Source organism: Bubalus bubalis, chromosome 3 (assembly GCF_019923935.1).
Source record: "Bubalus bubalis isolate 160015118507 breed Murrah chromosome 3, NDDB_SH_1, whole genome shotgun sequence".
In the NCBI taxonomy this organism is placed as follows: Eukaryota; Metazoa; Chordata; class Mammalia; order Artiodactyla; family Bovidae; genus Bubalus; species Bubalus bubalis.
In genome coordinates this window covers 43,780,355-43,787,594 of record NC_059159.1, presented here as the reverse complement: position 1 = coordinate 43,787,594, position 7,240 = coordinate 43,780,355, and the positions used below count along the sequence as shown (strand labels likewise).

At 40.4% G+C, this 7,240-nt stretch overlaps 1 long non-coding RNA gene across 1 annotated transcript; it reads right to left on the bottom strand.

The window, feature by feature from the left end:
- Positions 1-451: 451 nt before the first annotated feature.
- On the bottom strand, positions 452-6,983 carry LOC123332690. The gene is made up of 2 exons (XR_006549650.2): positions 6,702-6,983; positions 452-1,215 (listed from the first exon to the last, which is right to left on the bottom strand). It is a non-coding gene; the product is annotated as an uncharacterized LOC123332690 (long non-coding RNA).
- Positions 6,984-7,240: the final 257 nt, after the last annotated feature.

The window sequence follows — 7,240 nt, the reverse complement described above, 5'->3', positions numbered from 1 at the left end:
TTTTTAAAAAAATTTTAATTGGAGGCTAATTACTTTACAATATTGTGGTGGTTTTTGCCATACATCCACATGAATCAGCCATGGGTGTACATGTGTTCCCCATCCTGCCCCTCCCTCCCACCTCCCTCCCCATCCCATCCCTCAGGGTCATCCCAGTGCACCAGCCCTGAGCACCCTGTCTCATGCATCGAACCTGGACTGGCAATTTGTTTCACATATGGTAATATACATGTTTCAATGCTATCCTCTCAAATCATCCCACTCTCGCCTTCTCCCACACAGTCTAAAAGTCTGTTCTTTACATCTATGTCTCTTTTGCTGTCACATATAGGGTCATCGTTACCATCTTTCTAAATTCCATATACATGTGTTAATATGCTGTATTGGTGTTTTTCTTTCTGACTTACTTTGCTCTGTATGATAGGCTCCAGTTTCATCCACCTCATTAGAATTGACTCAAATGCATTCATTTTAATAGCTGCGTAATATTCCATTGTGTATATGTACCACAGCTTTCTTATCCATTCGTCTGCCAATAGACATCTAGGTTGCTTCCATGTCCTGTCCCTCGACTTTCTTGGTGATTGGCTGCCAGATGTGGTGGTTACCACAGATAATACAGCCAGGAACAAGGTAGCCGAAGTCAAAGGCTGTCCCTGTTCTTTGACCAATTCTTCCCCTTCAATGGTCAATTTCTTCAGTTGACCCCAAGTGGGTGGTTTGGCTTTGTTGGTCCTTGGAACCGGTTTGGGGTGGTTGCTGATCATCAGTCTTGTTTTCCCCATCACTGGCGGCTCTCCGGGAGGGTTGATGTCGAACTATGTCCTCTTCTTTCCTTTCTTTGACATGTCTTCCTGGTACTCAGTGGTGTTGTCCATCATCTGAAATGACGAGCATAACCTTGTCCTTTCTTAAGTCTAAGGCCCTTACACCAATTGTTATAGCATTTTCCCACCATACTGGAGTATTATCTGCAATCATTTGACCAGGAGTATAATTTTCACTAAGAATGGTGTTCTGAAAATGCAATGTTGCTGCTGGTGTTGTATGATCCAATCTTAAATCCAAAAACTTTAAAGTAAATAAAGCTTGGGCTAATTTCTCTTTTGGTGTCATCAATATGCCATACTTTTCTCCCCCTTTCTATTTAAATAGCATATTTTTAAGAGTACGATGAGTGTGTAAAAGCCTGGCCTTGAAAATTATATGGAATACCTGTAGAATGAGAAATATTCCAATCAGGTAAAAATTTTGCAAAACCATGACTCACATATGCAGGGCCATTATCAGTTTTAACATGTTTTGGTAGGTCCATGTAAGAAAAGGCTTGCAAAAAATGTGAGATAACATGAGCAGATGTTTCTCCAGGATGAGCAGAAACATAGATTATGCCCAAATAAGTATCCACAGAAATATGAACAGCTCCCATATGTCTGAAAGAAGGGACATGAGTAACATCAGTCTGCCAAATATCACTGGGACAAAGGCTTCTGGGATTAACACCTGTAGTTGTAGGAACATGGTGAGTAACAGTACATGTGGGGCAGGCAGAAACAATACCTTGGGCTTCCTGTCTGGATAATTGAAATTTATTCATCAAACCATGTGTATTATATGTGTGACTTGATGAAATTCATAAGGAGGAGTAAGACAAGCAATTAACAAAGAGTCGATGGAATCATTGCCCTTTGCCAATGGTCCGGGCAAATTAGAATGAGATCTGATATGTGTAATGTAAGAGGGGGCAGAACGAAGCCTTACTATATTTTGTAATTGAGATAATATTGCATAATAATAGATGATTTAGAAGAAGACCTTGGTAGAGTTATGGTTTCAAAAATTTGTGTTATCCGTACAGCATATTGAGAATCTGATACAATATTTAATCCTACAGAAAATACCCTGTAATAAGGTAGCAATAGCCTCTGTTGAACAGAGGCTAGGGTAGATTGCCAGATCTTTGTTGTGGGTCCAGTATAACCGGCTTTGAGAGTTTTATTTGCGTCAGTAAAATACACAGGGGAGTTAGCAAGAGGAATTTTTTTTAGTAATAATAGGAATTATCCATTTGTGTTTAGCAGCAATAGTAATCAAAGGTGATTTTGGAAAATGGTTATGAACCTCACCTACGAAATCAGTAATGGCAATTTGCCAATCCATTCTGGTAACAAGTAATCTACGGGTTTGATCATTAATGAAAGGAAGAAAAATTTCATATGGATCATAACCAGAAAGTTGTATACATCTGGATCTCATTTTTGAAACAAGAAAGGAAATAAGCATTATGTAAGAAGTCATTATTTTCTTAAGAGTGTGGGATAAAAATCCCCATTCAATCCTGCAGTTGCCATAATATTCCTGTAGGGGAATCTAAAGTAGGAAGAATAAGTAAAGAAATTGGTACAGTCAAATCTACTAATTTAATTTGTCTTTTCTGTATAGCTTGATTTACAAGATCCAATCCCTCTTTAGCCTGTTCTGTTAGTACCCCTGATGCTGCTGCTGCTGCTGCTAAGTCGCTTCAGTTGTGTCCAACTCTGTGCAACCCCATAGACGGCAGCCCACCAGGCTCCCCCGTTCCTGGGATTCTCAGACAAGAACACTGGAGTGGGTTGCCATTTCCTTCTCCAACGCATGAAAGTGAAAAGTGAAAGTGAAGTCTCTCTGTCGTGCCCAACTCTTAGCCACCCCATGGACTGCAGCCTACCAGGCTCCTCCGTCCATGGGATTTTCCAGGCAAGAGTACTGGAGTGGGGTGCCATTGCCTTCTCTGGTTAGTACCCCGGGGGTATTTAAATCAGAGTCTCCTTGTAGGATTTGAAATAGCCGTGTCAAGGAATGATTAAGAATTCCTAAAGATGGTCATAACCAATTTATATCTCCTAATAATTTCTGAGAATCATTTAAAGTTTTTAAGGAATCAGTTTGAATTTGTATTTTTTTTGGTTTAATAATATTTCTTTGCAATATATATCCTAAATAGGTATATGGTTCCTGCTCTGGTAATTTATCAACAGCAATATGTAACCCATACTCTTTTAATTTAATCTCTGTATTTAAGAAAATATGTTGAAGTTCCTTGGCAGAAGGAGAAGCTAAAAGTATGTCATCCATACAATGAATAATATAAGCATGAGGGAATTGTTTTCTAATAAATTCAAGTGGATGGAAGACATATAATTGACATAATGTAGGACTATTAGACATCAGCCATGAAGTTAAAAGACACTTACTCCTTGGAAGAAAAGTTATGACCAACCTAGATAGCATACTGAAAAGCAGAGACATTACTTTGCCAACAAAGGTCCGTGTAGTCAAGGCTATGGTTTTTCCTGTGGTCATGTATGGATGTAAGAGATGGACTGTGAAGAAAGCCGAGTGCCGAAGAATTGATGTTTTTGAACTGTGGTGTTGGAGAAGACTCTTGAGAGTCCCTTGGACTACAAGGAGATCCAACCAGTCCATTCTGAAGGAGATCAGCCCTGGGATTTCTTTGGAAGGAATGATGCTAAAGCTGAAACTCCAGTACTTTGGCCACCTCATGCAAAGAGTTGACTCATTGGAAAAGACTCTGATGCTGGGAGGGATTGGGGGCAGGAGGAGAAGGGGATAACAGAGGATGAGATGGCTGGATGACATCACTGACTCAATGGACATGAGTCTGAGTGAACTCTGGGAGTTGGTGATGGACAGGGAGGCCTGGCGTGTTGCAATTCATGGGATTGCCAAGAGTTGGACACGATTGAGCAACTGAACTGAACTGAGGACTATTAAGCATTCCTTGTGGCAGTACCTTCCAGTAATATCAAGACATTGCTTTTTTATTATTACTTGATGGTACAGTAAAAGCAAAATGGAGAGCATCTGATTCTTATAGAGGAATAGTATAAAAACAATCTTTAAAATCAATGATTTTTATTTTCCAATTTTGTGGTATCATAGAAGGTGATGGAATGCCTGGTTGTAAAGCACCCATAGGTATGATTACAACATTAATTTTTCTTAAATCAGTTAACATTCTCCATTTCCCAGATTTCTTCTTAATAACAGAGACAGGAGAATACCAAGGACTAGTAGTTGAGGCAATATGATTAAGAGATAATTGTTCCTCTACTAGCTGTTCAAGATTGGAGAAGGAAATGGCAACCTACTCCAGTGTTCTTGCCTGGAGAATCCCAGGGATGGGGGAGCCTGGTGGGCTGCCGTCTATGGGGTCGCAGAGTAGGACATGACTGAAGCGACTTAGCAGCTGTTCAAGAGCCTGTAACTTTTCATGTGATAAGGGCCACTGCTCTGTCCAAACAGGCTCATCAGATTTCCATGTCATTTTAAGTGCTGTTTTTTGTTGTTCGGCAGTGGCCTCCACTAAAAAGCCTGTGTATTTTGAACAGGATTGTATCCCATATTTGTCATAATTTGTTTAGCTTGACAGGATATGTAGGCATTGTTACATAAGCTCCCCACTGCATCAGTAGATCTTGTCCCCATAAATTAGTAGGGATATCTGCAATTAAAGATTGTAAAGTTGCAAGTTGTTTTTTGGAACCTGAAAAGGTCAAAATATTAGTACTTTTTTGAATATTTTGCATAGTTCCAATTCCAGTTAACATAATAGGAACATCTGTTAAAGGCCAAGAAATTGGGCAATGTTTTTTATATATTATAGAAATATCAGCTCCAGAATCTACAAGTCCTGAAAATTGCTTGTTATTAATATATACAGATAATGTAGGTCTAGAATCAGATACAAAAGTTTGCCAATATACCTGTTTTCCTGTACTTCCAAATCCTCCAGTTCTTTTAATATGAGATTTACTAGTAGTGATATAAGGTAATAATAACAATTGAGCAATACGATCTCCTTTTATTATTTGATAAGGATACTCTGTTTTCATCATAATAGAAATTTCGCCCTCATAATCTTCATCTATAATCCCCAATAGGACTAGAACTCTCTTACTTGTTAAACTGCTGCTGCTGCTGCTGCTGCTAAGTCACTTCAGTCGTGTCTGACTCTTAGCGACTCCATGGACTGCAGCCCACCAGGCTCCTCCGTCCATGGGATTTTCCAGGCAAGAGTACTGGAGTGGGGTGCCATTGCCTTCTCCAAATATGCTGTCTAGGTTGGTCATAACTTTCCTTCCAAGGGAGTAGGCTTATTAGGTATATTTTTATTAGTCTTGCAATTTTTCTGCACATGTCCTCTCTTACCACAACTAAAACATTTAACTTGCTGATTCGTTTGTTGTTTCAAGCCCGTAATGGCTTGAGCCAACAATTGAATCTTATAGGCTTCTGATCCAATATCATGACAAACCTTAATATAATCTTCTAAAAGCTTTCCTCGTGCTTTGAGAGGGGGTAAAACCTTTTGACATTCTGAATTTGCATTATCATAGGCAAGCATCGGTAATAACATATCCCTTAATTCAGTTTGAGCAATAGTTCTCACCAGATTTTGTTTTAATCGGACAATAAAATCAGTATAAATTTCTCCATTAGATTGTTTTACATTAACAAAAGAAGAATAAGACTGTCCCGAGGGCTAACCTTTTCCCATGCCCTAAGACAAATAACTCTAATTTGACTTATAAGTTGATCATCTAATTGTAGTTGTCTCTGAATCCCTTGATATGCCCCTGACCCCATTAATTGCTCCACAGTAATATTAAGAGGAGGATTAGCAGCTGCATTTCTTTGAGCCTGTTGAGAGGCTTCATCTTGCCACCAGGTTCAGAATTGTAAAAATTCTGAAGTGGATAAGCAGGTTCTAGCAATCATTTCCCAATCATATGGAATGAGTCATCCAGACTGAGCCAACCCTTGAATAAGACCTGTGGTATAAGGAGATGTAGATCCATATTGTGTGCATGCCTGTTTAATCTCCTTAATAGTTTTGAAAGAGAGAGAGGAGTATGTTCATATTGTACTCCACCTTGTGGAAGTTGAGCATTAGGGGGCACCTCAGTCATGATAACAGGCAAATCCAAAGCATCAAGGTCGCCTTCCCGCCTCGCTGCTTGTACAGCTTGCTGAAAAGATGAGAGAGTAGGTGCAAATGTCTTTGGTATTGTGACCACGGCTCTAAATACCCCATCTCCCCATGGTGTATTGGGGTCTAGTGGAGGAGGTTCCTGAACTACAGGGGCTGCGGCCAAGGAGCCGAAGGCTATGAGACTGGTGATAAAGGGAAAGCTTCAAGATGGTGTCCAGTTTAACATGGGATTTAGGACTCAAAAATTGAGCCTCTCTCCCCTTCCAAAGGATTATATTTCCCTTTATCCAGATTTTCATAAATATGAAACAGCCAGACAGGTGACTCCTGAGATACAGGAGGAGCGGGAGTATCAGGTTCTCAGTCAGAAGAGTCAGACCATTCAGATTGTAAAGGAGCCAAAGGAATATAAATAAGGCTACACAGAGATCACACACTTACAGGAATGCGTTCCCCAGACTGACAGACTCTACGCAAACAACACATCACTTCTTGCCACTCATTAAGACGCAAAGTCCCTTTTTCTGGGTCCAACCAGTAACAGTGCTTATGAATTGCCTGAAATAATTTCCAAAAAATTCTATTTTTTCACTTTCACTCCGGAGCTACGTAATAAAGGTTTTTAGAAGCACAATATAGTCAGCATGCTTAGAAGGTGATTGCCCAATTGTGTCCCTGATTGACAAATCCACGGGGGTGTACTCACCAAATGCTTCCAGTGTCCTCTGATCTCCCAGCTGGAATTCCCCGTGTCTTCTGGCACTGTCAAAAAAAAGCCTCAAAAGCTACTTGTGCCCTAAGGACCCTGTTTGGCTGCCAAATGTCAGGACCAGTCCAACAACGAACCGACCTGAGGGAGCGGTGCCACAGAAGAATAAGGAAAAAGAAGACTTGGAAATAAGGTGGGGGTCAGGGGGCCGATGCCATTCGCAGGCAAAAGCCCCAGATCCTAATGCTAGCATGCCTTTTATTGTTAACATCTACTTCCTTGTTCATGCTCTAGAGATATCTGTTCTTTACAATCTCAGATCGGGGATAAAGATACACAATGCACAGTCCTCAGTGTCAAACCTTCAGGCCTTTCATGACTTTGTTTAGCCCTTTGGCTAGTGACAGCCTTTCTCAGCAATTCCCTCAAGGCTCTGGTTAAGGGAACAGTCACTAAGGGTTTTCCATCAGTCACATTAGTACTCCAACACCTTGTTTTCAAGATGTCTTTCCACGCTGTACTTTTTACTGCTCCCA